At 49.6% G+C, this 16,049-nt stretch overlaps 1 long non-coding RNA gene across 1 annotated transcript; it reads left to right on the top strand.

Moving 5' to 3' along the window:
• The first annotated feature begins 399 nt into the window (after positions 1–399).
• LOC141726912 (uncharacterized) lies at positions 400–14,237 on the top strand. Its single transcript, XR_012577855.1, has 3 exons — positions 400–1,741; positions 6,425–6,569; positions 11,617–14,237. It is a non-coding gene; the product is annotated as an uncharacterized LOC141726912 (long non-coding RNA).
• Positions 14,238–16,049: the final 1,812 nt, after the last annotated feature.

Below are 16,049 nucleotides of genomic sequence, written 5' to 3'. Positions count from 1 at the left end.
GCGGCGGGGTCGGAAGGGAGGGTCAGAGGGGGAGAGAAGGGGGGAATGGAAGCGCTTTCCGGCGGCGCGGCGGCGGCAGTACGCGGCGGCGCGGCGGCGGCGGTGCAGGCTGAGGGGGGGGGCATGAATAAGGAGGTGATGGGAGATACGGGTTCTGGTGCGGCATACGTGAAAATGACCCCGGAAACGGCAGCTACTCCGGCCGGCATGGTGCCGAAGGCGCGCGCGAGGGGCAAGGCTCGCGGAAACCCTGGGGGGGGGGAGGGGTCCCAAACCAGCGTGGGAACGTCAGACACCGGCAGTGAATTGGGGGAGACTGCGTGGCCCCGAAAGGGCGCCGGAGAAAGACGTAGGAGACGCGCGGTTGTGACGTCAGACCCGGAAGTAGGGGCACGGAGATCTGCTCGTATCGCAGAGCGGGCCCGGGTGCCGGCGGGGGGCGGGTTGCGCGCACCAGTGGGAGGAGTGGATACAGCGTCAGAGGAGGAGGAGAGAGAATCAGGGACAGATAAGAGGGAAGAGATTTCAGAGGCGGAACGGGAGGGAGAGAGTGACGTCAGCTCGGGAGAGACGGGGAGCGGCTCAGAAAGCACGCATGCGCGGAGAGCAGAGCGCGGTCGTAGGCGCGCTCGTTCCCCTGTTACGTGTCGGGCGAGGAGGGGCCGTGCTCGGGGTTCCACATCCCGGGGCTCCATCCCCTCTCCAGTCCCGGTGCCTCCAATCCAAACCCTTGGAGTCCAACCCTCTTCCCTCCAAAGGAGGTGTGCACATATCCGAGCTACATTGTCAGTTGAATCAAAAGCCAGGCAGCCCCGGTCTCAAACAAGTTTGCAAACATGGCAGTCGGCCGAACGAGGGGCAGTTGAATTCATGCCGTCATCCGGGCCACGGAGCCCGGTGACAGCGCCACCTCGTGGGGAAATGACAGAAGTGCACGACATGCCGGACCTGTTCGGTGGAGCCACAGCGCCATCTCGTGGCGAGTCTGCAACAATGCAGCGATTTTTTCCAACAATATATAAAAAGAGTGCTTCTAAGAAGACAATGATAACACAACAAATGGATTATCCTTCAACTTCGGGATTTCGCGAAGACGATGAAAGTTCAGATGAAGCACAGCAACAAGCAGAAGACTTCATACGGATCACAGCATCAGAAGGTGTTCCGACATGGATGCTGTCAGCAGCAGAAGCAGCAAAAAGCTTCTTGCATTCATTTGATACAGCAAAAAAGAAATATCAACAGAATCCTCAAGTTTCCTTTTCAGATTTAGGAGCGAGGCCGAAAACCTCAAAGCAAAGAATGAAGTACAACGAATCACCGATGACCTCTACAACCCCATTATTCATGCAGATGCCAATGGAATCTCCAGAGGAGGAATTTCAACAGCCGGTAAAAACAATGGATTGGAAGCGCATCAGAAAAGCATTGGCAAAAGACAAGCATTTATTTCCGGGTTCAGGAGATTTGACAATGCCGGTGACATATGATGCCCAGGGACAGAATCCAAGATGGGAAAGGATGGGTCACGAAACACTCAAAGACTTAGGGAAGGCGGCTCAAACTTTTGGGCTGGATTCACAATATTTCAAACAACTATTAAGAGGGACATTCACCACGTATGACCTTACGCCATATAATATTCGAAGCATTGTGGCAATGATTCTCACTGACACACAGAGTCTCGTCTGGGAAAAAAGATGGAGAAAGTATCTTTCCGAGTTGCGAAATAGATATCAAGGTGGGCCAAACGCGAATCTCATAGAAGCGCAGTTAGCAGGGGATCCTCCGGATGACAACCCAGGGGAACAAGCAGTGCAGCTTCCATGAAGAGTGTTAAATGATATCAAAGAAGCAGCAATTGACAGCCCTTTTTCTCCCTTCACATTTCCTACCCTTTCCTCTTACACTTCTCACACATTTCGCCTCATCTTTCTTTCCTGTGACACTTTCACATTTCTTGTCCTTTTTTCTCCTAATGTTTCCTGCCCTTTCCCCCCTCACATTGTCCATCCTTTCCTTTCACCTTTCTTCCACTTTGCCCGCACACTTCCTACCCTTTTCCCCTCATGTTTCCTGCCCTCTTGGCCTCACACTTCTCACACTTCTCCCCTCATCTTTCGCACATTTGTCCCCTCGCACTTCTCAAAATTTTCCCCTCAAGTTTCTCACACTTTTCTCATCATGTTTCATGCCCTTTTCCTCTCCCATTTCCTGCCCTTTTTCTGCCCTCATGTTTCTTAGACTTTTTCCCTCATGTTTCTCCCACTTTTCTCCTCACATTTTCAGGCTTTTTTCTCCTCTCACTTTTCTTACTCTTTTCTCCTCATATTTCCCGCCCTTTTGTCCCCTCATGCTTTCCTCCTTTTTTTCACTCCTGTGTCCTGCCCTGTCCCCCTCACATTTCCTGCATTTTTAAATAACTGGCAGATGAGGTTACAAATTGTCTTGTGTTTCTCTGTGTATACAGAACAAAGATGCAATACTGCATTAATGAACCTATTGTCTATTAATCAGCTAAACATATGCTCACACTTCTCCAGGGCAGAGAGACACAGGGTCTTGGGCAGGATGGCCCCAGGGGGCCCTAGGGTAGTTCTGGGGACAGCAACCCCAAGAGGCTGAGGCTCAGGCAGGAGCAGCTGCAGGGAGTACTGGGAGGCACTGCCTCCTTGGCACAGCATCCAGGCCACCATCTTGTGTGTAGCACCAGTCCCTGCATGACAGGTCTCACACTGGTCCCAGTGGTTGCAGGTGGGGACGCCCCTCCTGCGTGGAGCTGACATAAATACTCCAAAGTCATATTGCTTACAGTATCTCAACTTGGTCAGGAGAAACTGAGTTGAATTGCTTAAAGTTTTACAAACCATAAAAAAGTTGCCTAACCAAGGAGAAAAGTTGCTCAACCAAGCCAGCAGGACAGGAGACAATCCTTGAGTCCTGTTTTCAGGGGACGTGTGATGACAAATGAAGAAAGTGAGGTGAGGGCAATTCCCCAAAGAATCTCCAGAGACCCTCTTGAGACCATTTTCCAAACTGCATGTGCATGCTCCATTTTAGGGTGTACACCTCTGTATATGTAAATGGCTTCTGAGAAGCAGAGGAGAATTATGGGAATTTAGGTATTATATATGCTTTGTATAGATAAGTGATAATTTTGGAACTTCGCATGTGTTGTATACATTAGGAGGAGTGATGTGTCCCCCCAACTGACACCAAAATAATGTCCGCTTCCTAATACTGAAATTACAGTGTTAGAGAGTTTTATTCTTCCTGACATTTCAGTGACATGACAGGCACTGTTTCTCATGTTTTGCTTTCCCAGACTGGGATTTGTAAATGTTTCTTCTTTGCTGTGTTACACTGCTTCTTCCTTGTACATAATGTGAGTTGCTGTCTCACTCATTTTACTCTAAGAAATGGGAATAAGAGGGTTCAGGTGAGCATTCAAATATTCTCTTGGTATCATCCTGCAGAGATTCCAAGCCTCAGGCAGCAGACACAGTGAAGTGAGGAAGCCCTGTTTGTTGGGGGGCTCCAAGGTGAAAAGCTGACACTATGGCAGTAGCTGGTTCCTGAATGGTTGCCATGACCTTTAGCAGCCTCTCCATCTGATCCAGCCTGGGGATCCCTGGAGAAAACTGGCCAGTCAGGGCTGCCACTGTACCTGGCACAGGCTGGGCATCTCCTGGACAAAGTCACAAGGGTTGTGGAGCCATGGAGCCACCATGGGTAGCCCCTCTGGAGCTTCCCAGCCAGGGCCCGTACTGTGGTAAAGTAAGATGGAAAACACCTCATGGGTCAAGATGGTGTCAGTTTTGTAAAAGAAATGCAAAGGTCACATGTGAAAAGGAGAAGAAAAGCACTGCAAAAAGGGATGAGGGGCCACATGTGTGACTGGGAGGAATGACCAATGTCCCTGTGGGTCCCAATACTCCCTCCAGCCCCACAGAGGACACTGTGGACATGGGAGACAAGGGCCATATTTGGAACATGGGGATCAGGAGTTCTGGTGGGTCCCTATGAGGACACAGGGACAAAGGGAGCCAGTGGATCCCCACGAAGACATAGAACTACGGGAGCTGGTGGGTCCCTCATGAGGATGCAGGGACAAGGATAGCTGGTGGATCCCCATGGGGACATGGAATTGGGGGCAGAAGGGCAGGACCCCTGGGTGAGGAACAGGGCCCCTAGCCATTGGGAGGCCTCATCCCAGAGAACTTTCTGGAATGTCACAATCATGGCTACAAGCCCTGTTCTGAAGCATGAAGAAACAGAAAAAGAGTAGGATGCCTGGGTGATTGGCACATGTATCTTGGTGTGTCTTTGAGCTGAATAGGGGTGTTTCTGAGCTCAGGAACACCTGAGCATCAGCTCCAAGCCTTACCAGGACTTGGCAGCCTTCAGCAGGCACCAGATGAGGAGGGGCCAGTGCAAGGAGCATCCAAGGGAGATTTAAACAGCTCTAGGAAGTCTGAGTGACCTGAAGTGAGGCGAACAGGAGTGCATAACCCAGGGCATGGCATGGAATGGCAGTGAGGGCATGGCATGCCAGTTGGCACAGTGGTTCACCCAGTCAGGGCAAGTAGTGGGGCAATCAGGAAGGACTTCTCTCTGATCATCTGAGAGCAGCCAATAGAGTCAGCAGACTCAGTAGCTGGTAAGGAAGAACATGAAGAGATCCTTTCATCCCCAGTCTTACTAGTGTAAGCTTCCTCAGTTATGGTACTGACACACCAATCCTCTGTAGATTCCTTCCAACTCAGAATATTTTGTGATTCTGCATGTCAGAAGCACCACGTGGGGATGGATGGCATCAGGGCTTGCAGTGGGCTGGGAGGATATCTGATGGCATACAAGGGGGACCCTACGGAGCTGACAATGGCTATAAGAGACTTGAAAGTCTGTATGGGGCTGAAATGTGGGGTGCCAGCTGAGTTTGGGGGGACATAAGGAACTGGAGGAGCCATATGAGAGCGAGGGGACATATGGGGGAGGTAGTAATGACCTTCAGGCTCAGTGTGTCCCCTGGTGTCACCATGTCCCCATGTCTCTGATCCCATCAAGGGCATTCCCTTTTTTACCTTCATTTCCTGGAGTGTTACTGCACAGTGGTCCATCATCAACCAATGGGAGCTCAGCCACCACATCAGGTGGTGGATATTCCCCCAGCGCCACCCCCCAGCAGCTGTCACCCCAAATCTGTTTAGGTGCTATGGGGAAGGACCAAAGTTCAGAAGGAGCAGGCAGGGAAGAGCATGAGGGGTGTCCCAAAATGGGCATTGTGGGGGTCTCAGGGTGGATACAGGACTGGGTGGGTGACAGGAGTGAGGACTGGGGATATGCCCAGGTTGAGTACTGGATGTGTCTGAGGTTTCTCCCCCAATGGATGCAGTGTGGGGTGCATTAGATACTACTCCATGGACTGTGGAGTGGGGCATCATTTTGCCCATGAAGACTGAGACATGATTCAGAACACTGCATGCATGAGGTTTCTGGAGCTGAGGATGCTGGGACATTTGGAGTGCCTGGGAGCCAAGGGCTGGGGCCTGGGTACTTTTAGGGTCCAGAGCTGGGTGATGGGAGCTGACTGGATCCCGATGGGAGCTGAAGGGAGCTGAAAGAAGCAGCAGGGTCCAGGGCTGGGTGACAGAAGCTGGGCAGGTCTGGGACTGATGATGGATGCTGGCAACATCCAAAGCTGAGTGAAAGCTGAAGGGTCTGGGGCTGCGGTGGGGTCCAGAGCTGGTAATGGGACCTGGAGTGGGAGGTTTGCGTTTAATGCTCCTTTTTTCACTCATATTTCCTGACTTTTTCTCTTCATATTCGCCGCAATTTCCCCCTATGTTTCTCACAATTTTCTCGTCACATGCCCCAACCTTTCCTCCCTACATTTTCTAGGCCCTTTTCTTTCCTCATGTTTCTCACACTTTTCTCCTCCTGTTTCCTGCCCTTTCCTTCCTTCACATTTCTCTCCCTTTTTTACTTCATATTTCCTGTCCTTTTCCTCTCACATTTTCCACCTTTTAAATAACTGACCGATTGTAGAAGCAGTGGCCAGCTTGGGCCATCCTGACCTTGATTAACAGCTCTTCTCCCATGGGAAAGTGCATACCAAAGGATTAAGTACAGCCATAAATACCTGTGCTTTGATGTACAGCCCTGAAAACTGGGCTGTGAATGGGTGTGGGTTGAATTATAAAAGCTAGAAACATCAGCTCTACTCTTCCTGATTTTGTGTGGTTACTTTCTCTCTCCTACTGGCTGGCTATGTAATTGATCCTGAAACTTGTACACAGAAGAAACATATAAATACTCAAGTGTGTTTAATAAAGATGATCCTGCTTGATGACAAAGCAGTGATCTGTTATTCTCAATTGCTACACAGACAAGGTTAAAAACTGGTTTCTGTATTGTTTTGCAGAGAAAAGAAAGAAGAAACCTCACTGTCGCAGGATGCGGCCTTTGTCGGGGATGAGCCATTTGTCGGTGAGGGAAGACTCGGACACTCAATATGAGTGAAAGCAAGTTCCGTTTATTGAAGAGAGCGTCAGACACTTATACAACAAGTAATAAGCTTATGAATATTCTGTAAGCCAAGCGATCTATTGGTTAAACCATACCATCAACTCTTCCTCATTCCTTTGGGCCTACATTCTCTATTTCCCACGTCTCTCTGCCCACTTGTTATCATACCCAGCTAGGCCCAAGGACACACTATCTTGCAGGTGCAGGACTTGGAATTAGCCACGGCCTTGTACTTTTCCAGTCTCTAGTCAGCTAAATTCCCAACACCTCACAACTTTATAAAAGTTGTAAAGCTTGGTATGTTTATTACGGCGCCGGACACATGCGGAGAATGCTCTCCTTAAAAGGCATGCGTACCTCTGAGAACTTCAGATCTCCTTTTATCCCCCTCTCAAATACATATGCATACAGTTTCACAATAGGTTCATACATATTCATTTTTATGGGTTTCGTGTGACTTTTACCACTAGTTCCTTTTTATCAGAAAAAATTCCGAGGTCAGGCTGACTTGCCCTTACAGCAGTCCCTGTCTCTCTCTATCATCTTCTGTCTCCTCCCCTTTATCTCTGTCCTTCGCTGAAGTAACTTCACTGAGCTTAGGCCTTGCAGTCTGGCTAAATAACTACGATTTCTAACCACAGACTCAACTCAAAAATGTACATTTCACCTAAATCAAAATGGATTTCTATCCTGGAAAATTTTCACTTTGCTTCAGTATCTTTGTACATACTTGGCATCGTGAAGCTGTCTCGGAGCTCTGCCTCTGGCCAAGGCAGCTACCTCCATCCTATGCTTCCACTTTCCCCCAGGTGTGTGGATGCTGACAGTCTGGTCAGAGAGAAAGTCAGATAAACTTCCCAAGCCTTGTTCTGGGGGAGCTTGAGAAAGCTCAGAAAAAGAATTAAAATAATCTTTAATCTTTGCAGCTGGTGTTTTGAACTTGTTGTTTACTTCTAAGATGTTTACAAGAAGGGTGTTGTTCTTAACTAGCCAATGATGTGAGGGGTGTTGACTGAGGACCAATCAGGTCCAGCTTTCTGGGAACAGTCTATAAAAGAATATGATGTCTAATAAGCTTTGCATTTCACCTTCTGAGACCTTGGAGTTTGTGTCGCCTCATTCAGCCGTCCCTAATACGAGAGCGACACAGGTGGACCTGAGGCAGATGCAGGTGAACCACAGGCAGCACTGCAAGACAGCCAGAGACAGGTTTCATCTCTCTGTGGGGGCAGGATGTCAGGGTTTCCCTGCCCAGAGAGCTCACAGGACATTGGGAACATCACACTGATGTATAGAAGCTGAGGGAGCTAGGACTGAACATCTTCACACCCCCAGGAACTGCTGAACTGGCAGAAGGACCAGGCAGGAGGCAGGAGCAAAGGCCACAGTTGGGCAGCCTCTCTCCTTAGCTTCTCTTGCAGATGAACAGCCTTGTACACAGTGTGTGACTGCCTTGTCCACACCAGAGTGACACAGGAAGAGACAATCCGTCTGCCAGCAATACAGGTGGCAGCATTCCTGCAGACACTAGCTGCCTCCTCTGACAGCATAAGCCAGCAGCTGACTACTTCCACCAGGGGCAGGAGAACAGCCATCACCACAGCCACCTACTGCTTGTCCCCATTGATCAGGACATCCACAGTGAGCAGGGCATAGCCACAGTTGTTCAGAGCTTGAGGGTTGCACCATACCACCACAAAGCCTATGTTGCAAGTGTGAAGGACAAGAACCAGATCCCTATGCATGACACTCCTCACAAGAACTATATGGGAAGCCAGAGACACAGAGACACAGCAGAATGGTGAGACTGGGCACACAGTATGGCTACATCAGCTTCCCTGGGCAGAGATGCAGGGACATGGCATTGGACAGAGCAGCATCATTAAATGCAACCTCAGCAGCAGGTCTCTGCTGGTGCACCACAAGACTGCAAAGGATCTGAGTGTTGTGTCCAAACAGAGCCTTCACAGGAGGTGAAGATGAGAAGCCCAGCCTGTGCAGAGCATAGACTGTCCCTGCTCAGGAAAGTCAGACAAATTTTCCAGGATTTTGAAAAAATCATGAGTCATCAGAGGGTGCTAGAGCTTATGGAACCAATTTTTCCAAACAATCATGCCACCTTATCTGAGGAGGAGAAAGAGTGGGAAGATGATGAATAACAAGAACTATGCCAAGGGAAGATATCAATGACAAAGATCTGCCCTAAAATTAAGACAAGACACCAAGAACTGGCTGAAATGGAAGAACAATGAGAAAGATCTGTCTCAAGGTGAATACAGGAGATGAAAAGTTGGCCGAGTGAGAAGATTACAGTGATAAAGAGCTGTCATAATGGGAATACAACAAAGACATGTCCCAAGGGGAAGATGGGAATGACAGAGAGATGTCCCAAGGCGAATACAGGAGAGACAAAGACCTGTCCAAAAGGGACTAGGACAATGACAAAAAATTTACCCAGCAGGAAGACAACAAAGACATGTCCCAAGATGAAGATCACTATGACAAAGGCATGTCCCAGTAGGAAAATGACAATGACAAAGAGGTCTCCCACCGGAAAGACAATGTCCCAACAGGAATAAGAGAAAGACCAAGAGCTGTCCCAATTGGAAGATGATGTCAGCTACAGCATCTGGGACAACTCCTTGGGCCCAGTGATCAATGAGGACCCTCACACTGCTACCCAGAGGAGGCCTAGCTGTCTCAGCACCATGGTCACAGAGGTAGCAGGAGAGACAACCAGTGACCTGAGCATCTCTTTCCCCAGTGGGTGCCACAGCCTCTGAGCCAGCTCTGGCCAGAGCTCCTGAGGAAGTGGAGCACCATACACCTCTTGCTGCTGAGGCACAAGAGACAGCAATAACAACAGCTTCTCTGGCCTTCAGTGTGCAGGTGACAGGTGCAAGGGCAGAGAGCCAGGCAGCTGCACTGCACAACTCTTGCGGCTCACCCAGTCTTTCACTGCACTAGTTGGAAGTCCATGCTCACAGCAGGCAGTGGGCAGGGACAGTTGGAGGTATCAGTGCTGTTAGTGCCAAAGACCAAGGATGGAACCTTTGCCAAGGAGGAGGAAGAGTGGAAAGAGTACATCAACTAAGATCTGTCCCTAGAGGAAGTCTAGAGTGTCCAGGGCCTGTCCCAAGGGGAAGACAGAAGTGACAAAAATCTGTCCCAAGAGAACAAGATCATGTGTTTCTACAGAAAAGGGGCTCTCTGATCCTGCCCCTTGAGAGGCACAGGCATTTTGCCTGCACAGACGTATACCAGTCCAAGTCTTGCCTTGCCAGATGGAAGCCTATGCCCTCAGCAAGCAGTGAGCTCTTTGCCAGCAATGGCCATCCTGCTTCGGGAGGGCTGGGGGACATCAGGACTCCTGGACAACTAATCTATGTGATTAAGCAGAAGCCCCTTTATTGTTTACATTATGCTCTATTTATACATTCTAATACTACTGCACAGGTGATCACGCATTTCTTCATTGGTGCCTCTATCTTGTCCATGTGCTCTGCATGCACTTTTGAGGATATATGATTGGTTACAGTCCAGTGCTTCAAGGCCCTCCTTTATCTAGTTCTTGTGGTCTTGGCATTTTGTTTCTCAGCCTCTTTTTTCTTAATTTAGCACAATTTATGTCTTAGTAACCTTGATGAATTCCAGAGGGCTCCAATAAGAATAATTAAAAATGGTTTGTCTGGAGCACACTGTGGCCTAAGCTGTTTAAGTACATTGCTACAGAGGGCATTCCAGGCTCTGCACAGGCTGCTCGGTGGCTCTGCATCGTAGCACAGGGATGGACAGAAGATTAGCGTCCTGTTGCCAGGGCCAGGCTAGTCCCTGGAGATATGTCTGGCCCTAAGCCTGTGCAGTGTCCTGAGGGAGCCACACAGGCTGGTTTCATTGTGGACATTTTGATAAAAGTTGATGATTTTACAACCCAATTTTCCCTCCATGTTTCCTGCCCTTTTCCCCTCACATTTGCCATACTTCCCCCCCCACACACTTCTTGCGCTTTCCCCATACTGATTCCTTGCCCTTTTTTCTCCTCTGATGTCCAGTCATTTTCCCCCTCATGTTTCCCTCTCTTTTCCCCTCAGGCTTCTCACACTTTCTCCCTCATGTTTCCCGTCTTTATTCCACTCATGTTTCCCACTCTCTTCCCATCGTTTCCTGCCCTTTCTCCTCTCATGTTTTCCTCCCACCCTGTCCCACTCACATTTCTTGTCTCTTTAAATAGCTGGCAGATGGGGGTACAAACTGTCTTGTGTTTTTTTGCATGTACAGAGCAAAGTTGCAATGCTGCATTATTGAATCTATTGTCTATTAATGGTCATCTAAACATATGCCTCACAATGGAGAGTCCTGCCTGCCCCGCACTGCTCTGGCCGGGAGACACACCGTGCCTTGGGTAGGCCAGCCTCAGGAAGCCCAGGGGCAGTGCTGGGAATGACAGCCATGGCTGGCCGGAGGTCTGGCGGGAAAGCCTGCAGGGAATGGCAGGAGGCACCACCTCCTCGGATCGACGGCCTTGGCCACCATCTTGTGCCTGGCGCCAGCCCCTGCAGCACGGACCCCACTCCAGTCCCGACTGCTGCTCCTGGGTACGTGCTTTCTGGGAGAGGCATACACTGTTTTCTGTCTCTGTAGGGACTGGTCTCAGCTGAGGCTGTCCCTGTTAGCCAGCCGGTCATCAGGACAGACTTTCTCACTCTAGCAGCAGTCACTCCCTGTCTCCCTCCCTCCCAGCATGCCTGTGCCTTCCACGCTCATTCCGGTTTGGCAGTGCACAGAGATTGGCTTTTTGATCCTGACATTTGACTGATAATGGACTCTCTAGGCTGCTCTGCTGTGGGGTCACTGCCTTGGGACGCGGTAACACTTGGGACAGCTTCTGGTGACAGCACCCAAAGAAATGGGGTGGGACTAGAGGGTCTTCTGGCCTCTGCGACTCGGGACTGCAGCATTCCTGTGCCTGTTGCTGGGCAGCCGTGACAGGTCTGTGGGAACAGCAGCTGCTCCGCCCTCCTTGGGGGCTGGTGCTGAGTCGCTTCCTGTGCCCGAAAGCATGAGCGCAATCTGTGGCTTCCCTTTCAGGTGCTGAGAAGAGCTGCCCGCGTCCTGTGGGTCGCAGAATGGCCGGAGATAACTATGAGGAAATTCTCAAGTACTATGAATTACACGGAACAATCTGCACATGTGGGCTCAGTTTGTGAATGCGAACAAGTGTGTATGTATGTGATGTATCCACTCACCTCAACATTTATCTGAGAGATTAACTATTACTTCAGAGTCTGTGGGTGTGAGAAATGACTGCACACTTAAAAAATTTAAAGGGTTTATTAAACTTTAACAAAAATACAACAAAAAGGCTAAATAAGGAAAAGAAGGCCTGGAAGCTGCCCTCAAGGCTGCCTACCACATGGCTGTCTTGTCTTCAAAATGGATGCTTAGTCTTTTTTACTCCTGGGGGTTGCATCAGCCAACCCTGGCCCCTCCCAAAGTCTGTCAATCAACTCTTCTTTGCCATTTATTGGTGGAGACTGCTTCTTGTAACTTGATTGGAGGGTCAGGTGTTGTCATGCCACCCCCCGACACCCCCAGCAACAAGCTTTTCCATTCCCAACTACGCCATGTAAGGGACACATGTGCGCTCCTTTTTTCTACCTTTCTACCCACCCTAGACAACCCAGGGTGTCTGATGGCATCAATACGGGGGGGGGGGGGGAAGGGAACTATGGGGAGAACAGAGGACAGCTAAACTTCAATAACATAACTATATATCACTAAAGCTTCTCTAAATGTTCACACAATATTCATCCCGTAATTGCGAGAGCCAATCATCTTATTATCCATCTATAACAAACCCTCCTTTTCTTTTTTATAAATTATTTGGCTCAAGCAAATAATTTGTTGGGTTTTGTTTTTTATGAACTGCTCAGGTTTTTCTCGAATCAAGTTTGATTTTAGATTAGTTATAATAGCATCTGTTGATGTGAGTGAGGACAGTGGAAAAGAATTTTAAGCAAAATGATTGGTGGAGTTTGTGAACAGAGGTCCAGTATGGCTTATACCCCCACCTACCATGCCTACAGGGTTGCTGCCTGCAGCCAGGTTATAATCTTCTTGGTGGCGAGTACAGGGGACAACCTGGTCTTGCCCTCTGGTTCTCACCATACTTCAGTTTTAATCAAATAATTTTAACACATTTCACTGTTCCTCCCCTTAACAGATACTTGTAATTTTCATAGGACAATTATATTATTGACTAATATAATTTAAATTCTCTGTCCATAATATTACTTAAACAGTTATCTAAAGCACTTAGGGTAGTTGTGAGGCTTTCATCTGTCATTCACAAAGTACAGTGTTGGAACCCAGGACATCCCTCTGGCTGCCCTGGATGCCTTGAGCCCCTGCTAGGGGGCTCAGAAGCCTTGGCATGAAGCCAAAGACACCTATGCTTTTGATTTTAACCCATGGAGAAAATTACCAACTTTATGTGAAGATTTACAAGCCTCAAGAGTTTAAGTAGAATGACAGTTAGTCACAAGATAGAAAAATTGATTTGTGGGTTTTTAGAATGGGGGTTCAGAAGCCAAGATGGAGGGATTTGGGCATGCCTTGTCCTTCTTCTTTCTTCTCCTTAGCCTCCATCTTCTGGGTGATGGTGGCACTTTTGGATTGGTTTAGAGTAGAAACACACTGTCTAACATAGGTGATAGGTATTGGAAAGTTATTGTAAATAATGTACATGTAGTTTTTAGTATAAAAAGATAACACTGCCTCCGGAGCAGTCAGTGTGCCACAGACCAACTTGCTAGACAGACCTCAGCAGGTCAGAAAAAGAATGTTATAGATAACAGAAAATAAACAACCTTGAAAACCACAGCTGTGGAATCCTGACTCCTTCAATCTTGGGGCTTGGAAAAAGAGACTTTCTAACACCTCGGGGTCATCTCGACCACAGAGACTCCAAGATCTTGGCTTCCCTGGGTGGGCCTGGGCTCGGGTTAATGAGCTCAGTCCACTGAACATCAGATGTTGAATCTAAGCCCGGGAAGAGGCACACCATTGAAGACAAATTCCAAAACAGACAACTTGACCTCTGCCGAGAGACAAGTCGCTTCAAGCTCGACCCGGAAAGGAGGAAACCCAGAAGGCGCCTGGGAATTCCTCACCTGTGAGCTGCTGGCCAGTGACCAGGACAACCTCCAGATCAACATTGCAGACAACCTAGCTTTTGGTGACAGGTCAAAATTGAGAACATAGTGTCCTGGGGTGGCGTTCTGATGCTTGTACCCCCATTCATATGTTCTGTGCCTTTAAGACTTTCTCTGAAGAGTGAAAATTTTGTCTTCGTTTCTCTTATCAGGGACACAGAGATGGGCAGTACATAGGGCTGGTTTGACTTTTTTTGCTTCTGACTTTCTGCTTTGCTCACACTCTCTCTGCTCTTGCTTCTGCTTGCTTTTGCTTCTGCTTATTAGCTAAACAGTCCAAATTCCTTCCTGGACTGTTTCTCCTCTCCTTTTTCTTCGACCATCTCGAACCTGCTCCGGACTGGGACCTGGGAACACCAAGGGTTTGCACCGTTGGGCCTGCAGCCGCTGCCCCAGCACCGGAGGGACTAACAGAGCAACCACCCCCAAAAGAGACTTTCTGATTTTGTCACCTTTTTCAGAGCGGTGTCATCCGGCATTGTTCATTTTGTGTGCTGGGGGTGCTCTGCCTGTTAAATAAACAGGTTCTTTCCACTTCTCTCTGAGGAATTCTTCCCGAACCGGTTGGGGGGAGGGGCCGTGTGGGTTTGCTCTCTGGAGGGGCCCTCCTTTAGAGATTCTCTACCAAATTTGCCCTAAACCAGGACACATGGGGGCAACATATTCCCAGGAGCAACTTAGCATTTTATCAGCTCTACAGGGCGTGATGGCCACACATCCTGTGGAGATTCCTGAGAAAGAACTCAGGGACCTTTTGCTATGGGTCCGTTGCAATTATCCACACTCAGAATCCCATTTATTGTTTGAGCCAGGCTTTTGGCAAGAAATCAACAGACACCTTTATCATTTGGCAACAAAAATAGATAGAACAGCCTTGAAGCTTTTATCTCCAGCGAGAGTAATGCTGGAAGCAATTTCACACAATACCACGGGAACTGCCAGCCATCAGCAGGCAGGAAATATTCCCCCAAGAGTTGGGGGAGGGGAGTCGCCTTGCTATCAGCTAGCAGCAGCTGCTCCTGCCAATCCAGGAGGAGCAGAAATAATTCCTGCCACAAAGGTGCGGGAGGAACTGTTATCACCCCCAGGGTCCCCAGAGTCCCCAGACATACCTCTACCGGTCCCGAGAAAGCTTAAATTAGAGATTTTCCCAAGCGAGTTGGATTTTGCCTTTTTCGAGGCTTGTTAGCAAAGCAGAGCCTCACCACGGAGGCGGCGGGACCATTGGGGAGGGAGGCGGAGAAGATTGCAGGACCCGAGGGAGAGCTGCCTCTTGGCAACTGGCAAAGCTGTGCTGCGGCAATGCCAGGCAGCCAGCAGCAGCCAGGGGCGGCTGCGGAGGCAGCAGGGGGGCCCACATGGACAAGAGTGATGGCGCGTGGGGCGGAAACAGTTCGCGCAATTGCCGCAGGAGGCCAGCAGTGGCCCAGGAAATGCTTACGTATTCTGGGGTCTTCGTCGGGAGGGGCCAGGCCAGGCGGAACAGGGCACAAGGCCACGGGAGCGGAATATGCGCTGCCGGCGGTGGTGTGCATGGTGTAGGCAGCCGCGGAAGGTGGCAGACGCACGCTGATGACTCAAAACCAGGAAGTTTGAACAGGGGAGGTTTTCCTCTTGTTTCTCAGACGCGGCAGAGGTGCTGGCGGGGTGGGATTTGCCGGCGCCGGGTGCAGGTGTTGATGCGGAGTGTGGAGGGGCGGGCCCCAGTGGGGATCAAAGCAGGGCGGAGACACCAGACCCGGAATGGGATTGGGGCAGCGAGAGTGACGGTTGCGGGGAGGAGGAATGCATTTCCGAGAGCGCGGCTGTGCCACAGCAGGCTGAGAGGGGGCGTGGCCAGGGTGGAGATGTCCGCACTCCCGTGGTGACACAAGCAGAGATGAGGCATGGTCAGAGAGGAGATATTTCTCAAGGCACCACCACGTCACAGTTCCCATGGCAACAAGCGCGCAGCCATCCCCAGCAGCCAGCACAGCCTCAATCCCAGTTAAAATCTCAAATTGGAGGGTTTCCACAAACACGGCAAATGTTATGTGAAGCACTCAAAAACCTGCCAGAGCCACAAGCTGAGAATTTTAGCAAAAATATGCAACCATCGCAGACGGTCACAATGCCGACCCCAGCCAGTCGAGCGACAGCACCACCTAGTGGTGGGACTGTAACATTACGACATTTCTTTCCGGTCTCTCATAAAAGAAAAGCTAGTTCAAAGGGAACGTTTCCAGCGCAGCGAGCGAAACATCTGTCAGTTCCTGAACACCATGGGACTCAGGACATTCCTGCTGAAGCGCAGCAACAGGATGATAC

The sequence above is a fragment of the Zonotrichia albicollis genome, chromosome W (assembly GCF_047830755.1).
Source record: "Zonotrichia albicollis isolate bZonAlb1 chromosome W, bZonAlb1.hap1, whole genome shotgun sequence".
Taxonomy (NCBI): domain Eukaryota; kingdom Metazoa; phylum Chordata; class Aves; order Passeriformes; family Passerellidae; genus Zonotrichia; species Zonotrichia albicollis.
The sequence above is the reverse complement of the archived record's forward strand: the minus strand, read 5'-3'. Positions and strand labels throughout refer to the sequence as shown.